At 36.1% G+C, this 18,519-nt stretch overlaps 1 protein-coding gene across 4 annotated transcripts in view; it reads left to right on the top strand.

The window, feature by feature from the left end:
* LOC105220053 (cAMP-dependent protein kinase catalytic subunit 1) overlaps positions 1-18,519 on the top strand; it is a 63,300-nt gene that overhangs the window by 35,645 nt on the left and 9,136 nt on the right. Inside the window, exons 2-3 of one of the 4 annotated variants that reach the window (XM_054226857.1) lie at positions 6,616-6,761; positions 6,881-7,064. The exons of the other annotated variants lie outside the window; for them this stretch is intronic. The gene's annotated coding sequence lies outside the window, so the exon portion shown is untranslated. The remainder of the gene's footprint in view (positions 1-6,615; positions 6,762-6,880; positions 7,065-18,519) is intronic. 4 annotated transcript variants of the gene reach the window in all.

Genomic DNA, 18,519 nt, shown 5'->3' with positions numbered 1-18,519 from the left:
GAAAGCTTTCTGCAGAAAACTCCCCCTCCCACCTTTCCCCTAAGATTCGATCCATCCGTGAAAAAGCTGACTGCAATTCTCCTCTATTGACTTCTACCTACCCACATATCCCTCGTAGGTACATGTGCAGAGAAGAAGCCTCTAGGGGACGGTTCCGCAGTGCAGTGGTCCAAGTAGTCAGGGATGCAATCGAACCGACGGAGAATTTCAGAATGCCCCTGCTTGGAACCGATCATGTACCCAGCGTCTCTGAGTCTGACAGCTACCTTTGCCGCAGTGCACCTACCGCCGATATTAATAGGTGCGACGTGTAAAATGGCATTTAGAGCCATTGTTGGTGTTGTTCTTAGCGCTCCGCTGATTCCAATGAGAGCCGCTCTTTGGACACGCTCCAGCTGCTTAGCTAGTGTGACTTTCTCGAGTGCCCTCCACCAGACGTCAACGCCATAGAACATTATAGGTTTAATAATGGTCTCATACAACCATAAAACCACTTTCGGTGAGAGAACCCACCTTTTTCCAATAGCCCCTCTACAACAGTAAAGAGCTACCGAAGCCTTTCTTACCCTCTCCTCAATGTTTGGCTTCCATGAGAGCTTCCTATCAAGAATGAGCCCCAGGTATTTCAACTTGTCCGCAGGTTGCAGACTGGAGCCTCCCAATGAGGGGAGAGTAGCATTTGGAATTTTGTATCTTCTTGTGAATAAGACGAGTTCCGTTTTATTCGGGTTTATGGCAAAACCACTCGCTTCCCCACTCCGCAACGACAGTTCTGTCGCTTCTACCCCAAAATCGTTTAATGCAGCAATGACCGCTTCCGGTCTTACATTGTTAAAGGCTCCCTCGATATCGAGGAAGGTACCTACCGCGTAATCATTATTTAAGAGGGCTTCCTCTATCCACGACACTACAGAGTGTAAGGCGGTGTCCACCGACCTGCCCTTACAGTAGGCGTGTTGAGCTTTAATAAGCTTATTTCTAGGAATTTTGTCCAGCGTCTTCAAGAGGAACGAGGAGAGGCTAATAGGCCTGAAATCTTTTGCAGTAACATGAGAGCTTTTACCAGCTTTTGGGATGAAAAACACCTTAACCTGCCTCCAAGCCTCCCGAATATGACCCAGTCTGACGCAGTTCGCGTAGATCGGTGCCAGCCAGCTGCATGATACCTTTTTAAAATTTATCAAGCATTTCGTATTCTGTGCCTAAAATAAAAAGCTCTTTTCTTTATAAGTTGTTAAGAAGTAAAATGCTCTTGGCAAATAAAATATCTGGTTATCCATGTTCTACAGTACTACGTAGATTTTGCGGTTGTAGCTCAGAAATTTGGTTTTGTTAATACAAATCTATTTCTATCCGATCTAAAAAGGTTGAAATTACTCTCATCTACAACAATTACGGTATGCCAGAAGCTTGTAGGCTTATAGTAACAATACTACGTACGAATACCAGATGTGTGTCACTAAATACACTTTACCATGTAAGAAACGTAGTATTTTTCCGGTAACAATATCAGCATTTTTTATAGTATTTCACTAAACACAGCTGAAAATAGGTTTGAAACCTAGGAGAGAGCGTTTGTCAAAATAACTTTTCAAGAATAAAGGAAAATAAGAAATTTTTCAGAATTTTTATTTAAAAAACGCCATGGCCATGTACCGTTTTGGTTTGTTACACGATTCGGAGATATAATTTAACGACTTCTGTGTTTTGTGGAAAAAATATTTGTTTTTTGTCTTATTTTGCAATAATAAATTTTACTTTATCCATTTATTTATATTTATTGTTTACATTTTTTTGAAATATCGAATGTCTATGTAACAAATACTAGTGGGCTTATTACAAATCGATGTGTGTCATTATGTACATAGTAAACACAACACCAAAATGCTTTTATCATGGTATTTTTACCACATGTGTGTCTCGGGTATAACTGTTCGTTTGCAATCTTCAACCTTGCACTTCGTGTTTAAGCATTGATGTATGGTTTATTTCGGGCTGTGCGGCCATTTAAATCAGCTTCTATGAGTATTCTTCTTGTGGTTTTGGGATGACTGTTCTTCCCAAGGATTTTTTCCATTTCGTTTCTTTAAACTGGAACACTTAAATGGAGATTTTCTCGTATTTTCCGGGCAACCCAACAGGAGTCACTTTCGTTAAATGTATTATTATGAATCAATAATTTTTTTCGATTTTTTTATTTAAAAGATTAAGCATATATGTACCTAATCAATAAATTAGTAAAAGTTTTTAATTTCGAAATATAAACATGATTTTTTACTAAGCGATTTTTCATTTCGTTGCTGCATCATTTTGGCTGTGAGCCACTGTAGGTAGGTAGGAGTGCAGCCATATAATTTTATGGGCTCAATTAGCACTAGAAATAATTTACTGCTATCACGTTTCATCCTACTTATGTCCGATATGCTTTTAGTGGACATACAATCAAGGTTTGATGCCTGTGTCGGATCTGCGATAGGGCTGGACATTCACAGAAAAAGTAGAAAATTGTTTCCTTATTCCCATCTAGTTCACAGCCTCGGTAAATGTTATTGTAGGGCATGCCCATTTTCATTGCATGTTCTCCAAATGGCCAATCACCCGTTATAGTAACTGTGAGTCTGTTTAATTATTTTATATTTTGTTGAATTTTTCCATCTGTTCTCAGTTAATTGTTCGATTTGTAAGTTGAGCTCTCTCCTGATCGATCCTAGCGAGCATGGTATTAGCTCAGCAAAAGATTCGTCTAGAACAGCTCCCGCCTTTGCAAACTCGTCTGCCCTTTCGTTACCGAAAATGTTCCTGTGGCCGGGAACACAGACCAAGTCTAACTGTACTTTGTCTTCTGGGGTGCTCAATGCCTTCTTGCAGTTATGAACTACGATGGAGTTAGTCATTGGCGACAAGGATTGCTTTATGTATCCTTTCGTAGTTAGACAATAGAGATTCACAGGTATTCTCTATGCCTAATACTTCCGCTTGGAAGATGCTAGCCAAGTTCGGTAGACGGAAGGAGCGAGACATCTTAAGATCATGAGTATACCCTTGTACCTACTCCGCAGTCCGTTTTGGACCCGTCGGTATAGACTGATATGGTATTTTTCTCCCTTATTAGGCCTCTTCTCCATTCTCGTTTAGAGGGTATCCTCACCTGGAAATCTAACTTTGGGAGAATGTAATCTTGGTTCTGCTTGTATATAGCATCAGTTCTGTTTTATTAGGGTTAACACCTAGTCCGTTATTCGTGGCCCATATGTTTAACCTTCTCAGGGCTCTTTCCATAATCTCGCAGACTGTTGAAGGGAACATGTCTGATACCATGAACACTATGTCGTCTGCATATGCTACTGATTTAACCCCACCTTCGTTGAGTTGGAGTAGTATTTTGTTCAACGCTACCACCCTAATCACTACTAATTCACGTTTTCTATAGACCCATGAATGAAAGTCACATTTATTTCTTATTAATAACAAAAAATTTTACTAATAACAATAAATATGGAAAAGAACATTACAAAACTATATATATATATTTTCTTTTTGACAATACTTAGAGCATTCAATGTCAAAAAAATTAAAAGGCACTTAAAAGATAAAAATAATTAAATATTAAAGGGATTTATGCGGGGAAGGCACTTAATCGGATGCTCTTAAGCGAGGAGTTTTATATGAAAATTTAGAGAAAAAACAACGATGCCGCAAAGTGTGGTCACTTAAACGGGAGTCTCTTAAGCGGCGATCACTGTATTATGCTTAAGCGAAAAATATTTTGAATGTGTGCAAAACATTAAGTTTATTTAAAAATAAAATATACATGTACAAGAATTTTACTCATTTTCTATTTAAAAAATGGGCTCACGAAATAAGCTGTGAGCCACTGTAGGTGTAGTTAACGAACTTTTACATCACTCCTTGAAATATCTAATGAAAAAAATGCGTTTATGAGCTATTCACTTGTTCCTATAGGAGAAGTGAAACAGATATCAGAAGAATATGCTGATTAAAATTTTACCCTATCGTTATATATGTACAGTTATGCTCAAAATAATAATTGTGCGTGTGTTGGAGTCTTATTGAAATTGGAAAACTACCGAAATATATTATGAACAAATTAAAGTAAAGTTATTCTTTTTGAAGGCACAGGTTCACGACAGTATGTGCATTTCTTTATATCTGTACATAATCTTAGATTTACCAAATATGTATCAGATACTTTTTTAAACCAGGTGTGAAATACTAAAATGTTTTTGAACATCGAATTTTCGTACTTTTAGTCTTGAATTATATTGAAAAATTTTGCGATTTTATATTAATAAAAGCGATATAATTGTAAAATTAATGTTTCTGTTATGACTTTTTATAAGAAATTCAAATATTGACTTTTTAGCAGTATTATTATTTTGTACACAGCTGTAGCTTTAATTATTTGCGAGGTATATATAAAAAAATTAGTAGGGGACCGGGCCACACCCACTTTTCTAAAAAAAGTACATCCAAATATGCACTTCTGATTTTTTTGTAATATGATTTTACTTATAACGAAACAACAATAAAATGTGAATTTAGATGCGTAAGCATATACAGTAATTCCCGCTTAACATGCCAGACTTTTGAGACACTTAAGTGGGAAAGGGACTTAAATAAATCCCGATTAAGTGCCTAGAGGTGCTTACCAAGTTTTTGCTCAAAAATATGAAAAGGCACTTAAAAGAGAAAAATTGCAAACAATTTTTTTAATTTGTGGCTTAAATTTTTCAGGCATTTAAGCGGGAAAGGCACTTAAGCGGATGCTCTTAAGCGGGGAATTTTACATGTAAATTAAGAGAAAAAGAACGGATGTCGCAAAATATTATGCGGGAAATGTCCTTAAAAGGGGGCCACTTAAGCGGGGATCACAATATTAACTTACTCTTTTTGGGTATCCGAAAACATTAATATTTCGCAAATGTGAACTACACTGGTTTAGTTGGTTTACTTCATGTTTTCCAGCGTGCTCTGTATATACAATTATATTTTTTATTTAAAGAATTCAGCATATCAAAGATACATATTTGAACAGTATTTTGGAAAATTTTTATTTTAAAATTCCGAAAACCCAGCCGCGTGTACCTCATTCCCATGAAGTGTCCAAAAAAAAGCTCTTGCAGCGGACAGCTGAACTCATTATTTGTTCATCCAAAATTACTAAACCAAAAATATTAAAAATCTATTTAATAAATTATCCAAAAAAGAAAATGTTAAAATTTGAATTTTTTACAGAATTTGAATAAAAATACTAATTATTTTGGTATAATTTTCGCATATATTGGCTAATTATGAAAAATATAAATTTTTCGTTCAATAACTCTATAATGTTATTTCAAAGAGATGTGCAAAGTTTTAACAAAATCTCTTTATAATTTTTCGAGAAATCGTGTCCACTGACTGAAAAATTGAGTATTGAGAGATTTTTTTTATTTTTTTAATTTTTTTAAATGAAACTGACGTGGCCTAATAGGTGAACCTTCCAAATGGTAACTCTTAGAATTTTACTCGGATCGATTTGAAAATTTTGGAGAATTGTGAAACACATTTTCCGACATTTTTATATATTTTTTTGTTTTTATAACATGCAATACTTTTCCAATATTCCACTCATTTGGTTTATTGGCATTCGCTGTAACAGCACCATTTTTAACACCGCCATCGCTGCCGGCTAACAAATTTTGCTGTCGAGCTTTGCACGGGCTTAAACAAACATTTTAAAAGACTCTCCCATACAAATGGAAAACTCGAACATGAAATTGTTTGTAATGAGCAAAAACTTGTCTTTGATGTCCGTTGTCTTTCTATCTGATTATGTAGGCGTTAGAAATGCTCAGAGTTCGACGGTCTAGTGCGAGCTTGTATATTCAAATATTTCACACTTCAAACCGCTGCACACGCTCCGTACTCGACTCTCAAGCGCGTACTTAGCAGGTTTTGAAATTTTGTTCAGCAAGCAGCTACGAGCACTCGTTACTCGACTCTCTGGCACGCGATTGCGATGCGCAGAGAATGACTTGCATGACGATTTTCAGTTTCAGATTAAGATTCTCCATCACGGAGTCTTTTTGATACCCTCACCTGGGAACTATTTCTAGAAAGTTGAGACAATAAATATAGCCTATGTTACTCTGGGAAAATGTAGCTTTCCAATGGTGAAAGGATTTTCGAAATCGGCACAGGTTTTCGAGTTTATTCTATAAAAACATACATACAAATCTTTCCTCTTATTATTGTAGTATAGATTGGTGTATTAAAAATGCAGTAGTTCGAATAGATAATAATAAGTTATCGATTTGGCAGTTAGTATGTGATAAACTTTTGCTTGTCGAGTTGCCCCGTTATGGTGTTGTCTAACCTAGCGGGGTGACCGGCGACCATGAGACATATTTCAAATAGCTTACATTTTTAAACTTGTGAAATCTTTCAAATGGAATGTCCAAATTGAATAATTCGAAAAATTTAAACAATGGTATTGAACCAGACTTAAATATGAAGTCATTTATTTTGATAAGGTTTAATATCAAAGTATAAATAAAGAGGATTTTATAGCGGTGGAATTTAAATATATATATTTTTTAATGAAAAAACTAGTGCTGGAATTGTTGTTTTTGACACCACATGCCAACAAGGCATTTGATATCAAGGATTTAGTGCTTTCACAAATTGGTGAAATCCGCAGTCCTCAACAATGCTGTAAATCTTTAATAAAGACCATTGGCAACGCGTTGGCGTTTCAGGTAAAAAGACAATGTTTCATTATTTTATTCACAAATTGAAGTCTAATCTTCTTTTATTTTGGGCCATAACATTTAAAATCTCTTCCTCCGTCACGTCTATATCTCTATGGATATTCAAGAGAGCCATTCCGTTCAGGCGTGCTTCTCCAGTTTTATTTCTTAAATATGTTTTAAGCCTGCGAAGTGAGGAAAACGAGCGTTCACTTGAAGCGACAGATAAAGGGATTGTTGCTCCAATCTTTAAAAAACGATGCACTGTTTTGTAAATTTTTGCATCGCAACAATTCAACGCGTCTAAAAAAGGTTTGTATCTCTTTGTTTGATTTAACCAGTTCCTGAAAATATATTCAAAATTTTAGTTAGAAAATATATTCTGAAGAAAAGATTTTTAACATTTTCCACATTCTAAATTCAGCAACGAAATCATCGGGATCTTCTACATCAGCGGACCATTGCTTTTCTAAAACACGAACAGTCTCCTGCATTTCAATAACATCAAGATTTATGCATTTATTTGGCAAAATGTTTTCAATTTTGGAAAGCAGCTCTCGATGTTTTAAAAAACGTTAATTGATTTGGTCCAGAAAATGATCTAAAAACGGTATATAAATTGATCTGCGGTAATATTCTTCCGGTTCGCCTTCGAATGCAAAAATATAAGGAAAATGCAAAAACGGCACAAGAACAAAACACACGTACGCACATAATTCATTTGTTCTATTCTCATTCACGCTCTAATCATTAGTGACAAGTGTTGCCGCGAGCTAAAAAAATTAAGTATATGTTACCAAGCAAAAAAAGTATCAAAAGCACAACCGTTGTTTTAAAAATTTTCATTTGAAAAACAAATAATAAGTAAAGTTGTGTATCTAATTCAGACCAGTTTTTTCTGGTTGTTTTTATTAAAAATGTAGACATTTTAGTTAAGGCACTCAAGTATTTTTTTGCAATTAGCATAATTCTTTTTTAATTTAAATTTATTTCACAACAGTTTGCTCATGGAACGAAAACTGAAAGTCATAATAAATGAGTTTTTATTTTTCCTGTATTATGATTAACAATAAACTCTAAAAAAAATAATAGAAACCTTATTGGTGACTTTTCAGTTCAGAACTACTTTTCAAAAGAAGTCCATTTTCGACTCACAATTCCCCTTAAATCTAAAAAAATCCAGTTCAGCAGCCACAGAGTTATAAAGCAAACTCATTACTTTGAAGCAAATTAAAAAAAAGTCTCTGTCCAGTTTATATTTTTCTGGGTTTTTTAATTGGCCTACATTCCCACAACTTTTTAATACTATCCAGATACAATTAGGGATGCAAACATCGTGAAATGAAACATCGATGGTTCGATGTATCGATGTTTCTTCAAAACCCATCGAACTCAAAAACATCGGCCATTAAAACATCGATACATCGAAACATCGATGTTTTTTTTAACTTTTTTTTAAATTTAGTGTGAAAAGCTAAGGGATACAGAAGCAGAAGCATAAATAAATGAAATGTAGTACGACTTAAGTTGATACATTTTATTTCACTTAGCATTATAAGTCTGTTAAAGTTTTTTCTCAATAAATAACAGAATTTCAAAACAACGACATGGAAAGTTTTTTCACTGCCATTTCTTTTCGATTTTACTTCTGCGTGATAGTTGCCCTGGGTTTAGAAAACGGTCGTTTACTCGGCACTAAGTGGCCACAATGTGTAAATATTAATAAGACTATTTATACAACTCCGGAAACACAGTATTCATGTCAACGCAAACTCTATTGACTTCTGATTGCTAGGGGGGGATTGCCGAGATACACTTTCTCTTCAACATTCCGTCTCTGTAATTGTAGATAAATTTGACAGCTTACATTTCACTTTTTGGTGGATCAAATGTTTATTTTGGTTCCAAATATCAAACGAGTATTCTGTTTCACACTCATCCGAAGATTCTGTTGTATCAGCGCGATTCTTTGATAGCATCGTTAAAATGCAGTAATTTGAATCTCTGATCTAACGCAGCAGCCTAGGCCAGAATTAAATTGTATAAATAAATCATAAAAGTAACCGCAGTATTGTCCAAGCTCACATTCCCTTAACGAATTCTCCGTATTTTACAAAAATCTAATTCCAATGTAATAAAGAGTATCCAAATAGAGGGCTTCGAGTTAATACCCGAAAAAGTCTGAAGTCAAATTTTTATTTAAAACATCGACATAAAACATCGTTGAAAGTGACATCGATGCATCGATATTTTTAGATTCAAGACATCGATGGCTAACATCGATGCTTTTTGACGAAAACATCGATGTTTCAAAAACATCGATACATCGTTTGCATCCCTAGATACAATAGGTTTGTTTTTAGTTTAACATTTTCATAGTTTCAAAAAATTAAATTCTATCAGCAGAAAAGTATCAAAATAGGCCGTTTGTGAACAAAAAAGTATCAAATCGCTAAATTTAGAAAAAAAAGTATCAAAAAAGATACAATTGTATCAAAACGGCAACGCTGTTAGTGACTAATGTATTCATTTATTTTACATATTCATACATCGTCGGCACAAAGATTGCTTTGAAAACAACAAATTACAATTTTTCAAATGACTATGTAGAATTAAATTCTATTATTTAAAAAATCAATTACTTTGGGGGGGCTTAACACCCCAAAACCCCGCCCCCCCTGCGTTCGCCCCTGGTATAAACAGTAATTTTTTATACAATTAAAATAAAAAAAAACCTTGTTCAAAAATCAGAAGATTTGTGGTATTGGTAACTACTTAAAATTGGTCACGTGCGACATCGTAGGTGTGAAATTTAAAAATTTAAAATTATTTTCTGTCTTTATAAAATTGACTTAAAAGTATGTAAAAAGATACATTTACATTAATTATTTACATATGAGCAAAAACCGCACTTTAAATACCACTAACTAGCTATTTAAATAGATTTGGCGAAAATTATAGGCTTACAAATCAAAATAAGAGTGCTCATTTTAACAAGGTTGTCAGGAGAAAATCGTTTGCTTTTAAAAGTGACAAGTTAACGCATGACATATTATTTTCTTGATAAATCTCTTAACTAAAATTAAGAAATCCTATAGCAGCTTTTCTAAAATTATTATTTTTTTTAAGTTGAGGTCAGTTTAAAAACAAATTTCTATTATCAAGCCTGGTTGATTTTATAAAATAATTAAAATACTCTTCATTAGAATATGATTTTTTTGCAAGGAGCCGTCGATGGAGTGGGAGCAGTTATCAAAAGGAAAGTCTAGCAGATAACGAAATCTAAAAATTTGTATACCCGAGGACAACATTTTCTGAAAAGAAGCTGTATTTCACATTCATAATACTATTTTCATTTCATACTATAGAATTTTTGTTGTTGTTGAATGTTCTTCTTCTTCTTGACTGGCGTAGACACCGCTTACGCGGTTATAGCCGAGTCCAAAACAGCGCGCCACGCATCCCTCCTTCTGGCAGTTTGGCGCCAATTGGTTATTCCAAGCGGAGCCAGGTCCTTTCCACCTGGTCCTTCCATCGGAGTGGAGGTCTCCCTCTTCCTCTGCTTCCACCAGCGGGTACTGCATCGAATACTTTCAGAGCTGGAGCACTTTCATCCATTCGGACAACATGACCTAGCCAGCGTAGCCGCTGTTTTTTTATTCGCTGGACTATGTCTATGTCGTCGAATAACACATACAGCTCATCGTTCCATCGTCTGCGGTATTCGCCGTTGCCAATTCTTAAGGGACCTTAAATATTCCGCAAAACCTTTCTCTCGAAAACTCCTAGTGCCGTCTCATCGGATGTTGACATCGTCCACGCCTCTGCACCGTAAAGTAGGACGGGAATGATGAGAGACTTGTAGAGTTTGGCTTTTGTTCGTCGAGAGAGGACTTTACTTTTCAATTGCCTACTTAGTCCATAGTAGCACCTGTTGGCAAGAGTGATTCTGCGTTGGATTTCCAGGCTGACATTGTTATTGGTGTTAATGCTGGTTCCCAGGTAGACGAAATTATCTACAACTTCAAAGTTATGACTGTCAACAGTGACGTGGGAGCCAAGACGCGAATGCGCTGACTGTTTGTTTGACGACAGGAGATATTTCGTCTTGTCCTCGTTCACCACCAGACCCATACGCTTCGCTTCCTTATCCAGTCTGGAAAAAGCAGAACTAACGGCGCGGGTGTTGTTTCCAATGATATCGATATCATCGGCGTACGCCAGTAGCTGTACACTCTTATAGAAGATTGTACCTTCTCGATTTAGCTCTGCAGCTCGTATTATTTTCTCCAGCATCAGGTTAAAGAAATCACACGAGAGTGAGTCACCTTGTCTGAAACCTCGTCTGGTATCGAACGGCTCGGAGAGGTCCTTCCCGATCCTGACGGGGCTTTTGGTGTTGCTCAACGTCAACTTACACAGCCGTATTAGTTTTGCGGGGATACCAAATTCAGACATCGCGGCATAAAGGCAGCTCCTTTTCGTGCTGTCGAAAGCAGCTTTAAAGTCGACAAAGAGATGGTGTGTGTCGATCCTATTTTCACGGGTCTTCTCCAAAATTTGACGCATGGTGAATATCTGGTCTGTTGTTGATTTTCCAGGTCTAAAGCCACACTGATAAGGTCCAATCAGTTTGTTGACGGTGGGCTTTAGTCTTTCACACAATACGTTCGACAGAACCTTATTCGCGATGTTGAGGAGGCTTATCCCACGGTAATTGGCGCAAATTGTGGGGTATCCCTTTTTGTGTATTGGGCAGAGTACACTGAGATTCCAATCGTCAGGCATGCTTTCTTCCGACCATATTCTGCAAAGAAGCTGATGCAAGCACCTTATCAGCTCTTCGCCGCCGTATTTGAATAGCTCGGCCGGTAATCCATCGGCACCCGCCGCCTTATTGTTCTTCAAGCGGGTAATTGCTATTCGAATTTCTTCATGGTCGGGCAATGGAACATCTGCTCCATCGTCGTCAGTTGGGGAATCGGGTTCGCCATCTCCTGGTGTTGTACTTTCACTGCCATTCAGCAGGCTGGAGAAGTGTTCCCTCCACAAACTCAGTATATTCTGGTCATCAATAACTAGATCACCTCTGGGGGTCCTACAGGAGTGCGCTCCGGTCTTGAAACCTTCAGTTAGTCGCCGGATCTTTTCGTAAAATTTTCGAGCATTACCCCTGTCGGCTAGCTTGTCAAGCTCTTCATACTCACGCATTTCGGCCTCTTTCTTTTTTTGTCTGCAAATGCGTCTCGCTTCCCTCTTCAGCTCTCGGTATCTTTCCCATCCCGCTCGTGTTGCGGTCGATCGCAACATTGCGAGGTAGGCAGTCTGTTTTCTCTCCACTGCGAGACGACAATCCTCGTCATACCAGCTGTTTTTTTGGCTTTTCCGAAAACCAATGGTTTCGGTTGCAGCTGTACGTAATTAGTTTGATATGCCGTCCCACAGCTCCCTTATACCGAGATTCTGATGAGTGCTCTCAGAGAGCAGGAGTGCAAGTCGAGTAGAAAATCGCTCGGCTATCGGTTGTGATTGCAGCTTCTCGATGTCGAACCTTCCTTGTGTTTGTTGACGTGTACGCTTTTCTACACAGAGGCGGGTGCGTATCTTAGCTGCTACAAGATAGTGGTCCGAGTCGATGTTGGGACCACGAAGCGTACGCACATCAAAACACTGGAGACATGTCGTCCATCTATCACAACATGATCGATCTGGTTGCGAGTGATTCGATCCGGGGACAGCCAAGTAGCTTGATGGATTTTCTTATGCTGGAATCTAGTACTACAGACGACCATATTTCGGGCCCCGGCGAAGTCGATCAGCCTCAGACCGTTTGGTGATGTTTCGTCATGGAGGCTGAATTTTCTGACTGTTGTGCCAAAGACACCTTCTTTACCCACCCTAGCGTTGAAATCGCCAAGCACGATTTTTACATCGTGGCGGGGGCAGCGCTCATAGGTACGTTCTAGACGTTCTAAATAAATACATTTACTACTTTTTTAAGCCATTTTTTTGGACTTTTTGTTAAATAATTCCGTATTATAACAACAAAATCAACATAAATATTATGATGGAAAAATATGTCCCTTGCGAATGTGGTAAATATTTAATTAAAAATAAACTACAAATTATTTTTGCGTGAAATTCTTATCAATTTTAAAGGCATCCTCACAATCCGCTAAAATCGCCGCTTGAATCGTTGTCCCGAAAAACGACTTCCATTTTTTGTCCCGTGCGAATGCCCTGGTTTTTTGCAATTATCTTGAAAATGAAAACCTTAACACTAAATGTAGAGCTAATGAAGGGCTATTAAAATATCCTACTGTCAAGATTAAAAAACATTTTAGTTCATATTTTTTTTAGTTGAAAGGTCTACAATTGTCACGTTCGACATGGCGGAAATGCCCATATGCTTTTTATACTCTCGCAACAAAAGTTGCTAAAGAGAGTATTATAGTTTTGTTCACATAACGGTTGTTTGTAACACCCAAAATTAAACGAGTTAGATATAGGGTTATATATACAAAAGTGATCAAGGTGAAGAGTGGAGTTCAAATCCGATTCCGAATGTCTGTCCGTCCGTCTGTGCAAGCTGTAACTTGAGTAAAAATTAAGATATCTTGATGAAATTTGGCACACTTATTTCTTGGCACCATAGGAAGGTTGCTTTCGAAAATGAGCAAAATCGAACCACTGCCACGCCCACAAAATGGCGAAAACCGAAAACACATAAAGTGCCATAACTAAGCCATAAATAAAGCTATGGAAATAAAATTTGGTATGTAGGATCGCACTATGAGGGGGCATATTTCGATGTAATTTTTTTGGAGAAGTGGGCGTGGCCCCGCCCCAAATCGGTTTTTTGTATATATCTCGCAAACCAATAGAGCTATATAAACCAAACTTTCAGCAGTCGTTTTTTTTTAGCCATTTCCTTAAACAATCCAAAAATGACAGAAATCTGATAATAACCACGCCCCCTCCCATACAAAGGTTAGGTTGAAAATTACTGAAAGTTTGTTAACTCACTAACGAAAAACGTCAGAAACACTAAATTTCATATAAGAAATGGCAGATGAAAGCTGCACTAAGATTTTTTTACAAAATGAAAAATGGGCGTGGCGTCGCCCACTTATGGGTAAAAAACCATATCTCAGGAACTACTCGACCGATTTCAATAAAACTTGGTTTGTAATAGTTTCCTTACATCCCAATGATATGTTGTGAAAATAGGCCAAATCGCTTCACAACCGCGCCTACTTCTATATACCAGAACTTTGAAGACTATCTGTATCGCTTACTTTACAATATATAAAGTAAGCACTAGTGAAGATATCGGTGCAGAGCTTTGCACAAATACTATGTTTATAGTGTGGCAGCCCCATTCTAAAAATCGTCGAAATCGGACCATAGGCCCCATATATCGAACACGAGGACCTCGGTGCTTCTAACCAAATATTATGGTTTCCAACTTTCAATGGACTTTATGCACTATATATGCCGAATATGTGGGTCAAATTGTGTATTATTAATATAAATAAAGTTCAATAAATAAATTGCGAGAGTATAAAATGTTCGGTTACACCCGAACTTAGCCCTTCCTTACTTGTTTAAATTTGAATTCGTGGTTTTATACGAAATACTTTTTTTTGCAATTTTTATTTTGCATGAAATTCACTTATTTGGTCGAAAAATTGCCACAATTTACTTATTTTTTATTAAATGTAATTTTCAGATTTTCTTATAATATTAATAATATATATGTATATAATTTTTTAATTTTTTTCATCGAATCAAACATCGTATTTGAAGAAATTTTTTCAAATTTTCGTTGAATACTATTCAAATGAATAAATTCACAATGAACAACCTAATATTACAAATTCTATATCTAGCTCGAATACCTAAAAATCACCGCATACAACTTCTGTTAAATAGTTAGTACCAGTGATAAATTTTATTCACAGTAAAATATTGGCCTGTAAAAAATCAGCAATCACTGATATTGCGGCCTAGCAGTCACTGTCGCTATCAGTGATATTTCAGTCATAACGACAATATCACCGGTAGTGTAATATCGCTCATTACTAGTGACTAGTAGAGTTGAACTTTCGTAATGGTCGCAATAGGACCACTGTTACGCCCCAAAAATTACGAAAACCGAAAATGCATTAAGTTCTACACCTAAGCATAAATATAGCTATGAAAGTGAAATTCTGTACTGCGGATCACACAAGGGAGAGACATATTTGAATGAATTTTTTTGGGAATGGGGACATTTTTTGTGCTTATCTCGTAAACTAGTGCATATCTCGTCAACAATACTTTCTGGAATCAATTCTATTAGACAGTTTATTTTGTTGCAGGAAATAAACAAAATAAAATAAAACAAGTAATGAAAGGCTAAGTTTTGGTGCAACCGAACATTTTATACTCTCGCAATTTATTGAAGAAATTTTATTTACATAGCACACAAATTTACCCATAAATTCGGAATAACGAAAATCGTCATATATAGTATATGATGGCTGAGGTAATTCCTGAACCGATTTCATTCATTTTCGCTCACTAAATTTTGCTAAGATACCTCACATATTAACCAATACATATATGCGGAATAAAGCCCACCGTATTTTTGAAAAACCTATAATTAGGTATATGGAGATGTTATGTCCCGATTTTAATAAGAAAACAATTTCCTCTGAATTACATTAAATTATCTGAGATATTTACCCATATTTTCGATTAAAATTTATCCTTAGGCGCTGAGTTCAACATACTCGATATCTGGGGCCTTGAAAAGTTATAGTCCGTTTTCGACAAATTTATCATAAGTGCAGCCAGAGACGATATGAACCATTTTTGTAAAGTTTTATTCCGCTATCTTCATTGGTTCTATATGTTTACATTATAAAGTGAAGGAATAAAATGGAATTCAAAATTGAGTTATAAGGAAAGTAGTCGTGGCTGTGAACCGATTTCGCCCATTTTTTATCCGTGTTATCAGGGTGTCAAGAAAATGTAATGTGTTTCTTCCAATTATTGCCTCTGGGTTAAAAATTTGGTCAATGTTTCTTTTATACTCCCCATATACCTCATATTCGAGTTTTCAAACTTTCGGTGGAATTTATACTGCAGATATCTTACCAAAATTATGTGAGCGTATAACATTGGAAATAATGTAGCTTGGTGGCAATAATAGTTTAAAGTGGTCCATGATTTACCCCAGCCCTCATATACTATATTTAATGATTTGCGTCTATCAAATCAAATTGTATCTTCTCTTATTAAAATTACATTACTAAATTGCGAGAGTATAAAGTCTTTGAATACACCCGGTCTTAGTTCTTTCTTTACTTGTTATTGTTTTATAATATTAGATAACTGAATTCAATTCCGCTATATAATATTGAATTATAAGGGATAATAAAATTATCTAGTTAATCACAAAGGCTACCAGCTTGACAACATAAATGTTACTATTCCATATATTGAAAATAGAAGGATTCTTGCATGTCGGATTGCATGTGTTGCTCGTATTGCCATATTGAATTTCCAAATACTAAAGCACTACTAATTTTGTTAATTGCATTTATGCTAAAAAATCTTTTATATAAAAAATATGCTCTTTGCTGAAAATAAAGATGTCTTTGACTGGGGTAGATACCGCTTACGCGGTTATAGCTGAATCCGAGTTATTCGCTGGAGTATGTCTATGTCATCGAATAACACATACAGCTCATCATTCCATCTTCTGCGGTATTTGCCGTTGCCAATGTTTAAGGAACATTATTCTTCCGCAAAACCTTTCTCCCGAAAAATCCTAGTGCCGTCTCATCGGATGTTGACATCGTCCACGCTTCTGCTTCGAGAGAGGACTTTACTTTTCAATTGCCTACTCAGTCCAGCTGTTGGTAAGAGTAATTCTGCGTTGGATTTCAAGGCTGACATCATTATCGATGTTGATTCTGGTGCCTAGGTATAAGAAATTATCTACAACTTCAAAGTTATGACTGTCAACAGTGACGTAGGAGCCAAGACGCTGTTTGTTTGATGACAAGATATTTCGTTTTCTTCTCGTTCTCCACCAGACCCATACGCTTCGCTTCCTTATCCAGTCTTGAAAAAGCAGAACTAACGGCGCGCGTGTTGTTTCTAATGATATCGATATCATCGGCGTACGCCAGGAGCTGTACTGTGCGACTCTTATTATTTTCTCCAGCATCAGGTTAAAGAAGTCCAACGATAGTAGGTCAAACTGTCTGAAACCTCGTTTGGCATCGTACGGCTCGGAGAGGTCCTTCCCGATCCTGACGGAGATTTTGGTGATGCTCAACGCCAACCTTCAGTTACTCGCCGGATCTTTTCATCGAATTTTCGAGCATTACCTAACCTAACTCCCTAAAATTTTGGGGATTAAATGGGAGTTAGCAAACGGAGTTAACTCAGATAATTAACGCCGCCGTCTGACAGGGGTATAACATCTTTATCGCATTTTTTATGTTATACATACTCATAATGTTTCGACATACGAACGCAAGTTATGTTGTTTACAGTAAATTAAAATATCGTTTTGTTAAAAAATTAAATTTAATGCTAACATTTTCTCGCAATTATTTTTTTAGCAACCGTGCACAAACTGATATTGCAAGAACGTCATGTGACCTATCGTAAGATTGAGACAATTTAGGCCTTGGTGGGACCAGCATAAAATCGACTTAGCATCCATACAATTTATCGATCGTCCCAAAAAAGGCTCGTGTCAATCGGTCGAGAGAAAAATAACGACATAACGCCGACATACCACTGTGTGGTACTTCGGGTATTCGTTTGCTGGAAATCAAATTGCTAGAAAGATTAATGGAGTGGCGTACCTCCATTAATAATAGGGTTAATGCTATTGCAGAAGCCGAAGAGATGGCTATGGACTCTGCAGATAGTTCTGATAAAGCTGAAAAAAGCTTAGTATTTGGACTGATCATCATAAGTTAGTCCAAATAAATTGGATATTTGTTAGATACATATATACATATACATTTGCTCCAATTGGAAGGCTAGTAGAAAATACGCTGAATGCTTGGAAAGTTAATTTTTTTTTGCAAAGCCTAGGGAAAGAATATTATAAAAACTATTTAAAATTTATATAGAATAAGTTTTTTTTTAATTTGTAACTATTGAATGTTATTCTTGAAATTTATCTAGTTTTCTTTAAAAAACATTATTTCAGAACTTAATTTTCAAATTTCTGCTGTAAAAGCAATTTTTAATAACTTTCGGAAAAGTTAATGTAGCCGAACTAAATAGCGAAATAAGTTTCACAATAGGTAAATGGTGTAGGTATATTCAATCCTGGACAAAACTGGATGAAAGAAAATGTGTAAATATATCACGTGTAAGTTATTAATAGTGTGTAACTTTAAGTGCACGCAATGAGGAGGTCAGTTTTAAACTGAATTTAAACGAAGCATAAAGTAGAGAAAATTAAGTTTATCAGCTTTGTCGCATTTGTCTATAAAAGTCGATAAAACAGTTTTACGGCCTCACTTTATGGTAAAGCAGTTTATCGACGGAATCAATGATAGCTTAAAAATTTTCAATCGAAAATCTTTATCATATCGAAATCGAATTCGCTCCGGATTCAATGATTCGGCCTATTATATACCGCATATAAAACTATATGAAACTACGTTTTATGTGTATTTAAAAAAATATGTGGTTTCATCTTAAAAAATATATATTAAATATGAATTTAATTTATTAAAAAAATATA

The sequence above is a fragment of the Zeugodacus cucurbitae genome, chromosome 3, assembly GCF_028554725.1.
Source record: "Zeugodacus cucurbitae isolate PBARC_wt_2022May chromosome 3, idZeuCucr1.2, whole genome shotgun sequence".
NCBI lineage: Eukaryota > Metazoa > Arthropoda > Insecta > Diptera > Tephritidae > Zeugodacus > Zeugodacus cucurbitae.
This window is presented reverse-complemented; position numbering and strand designations above follow the sequence as displayed.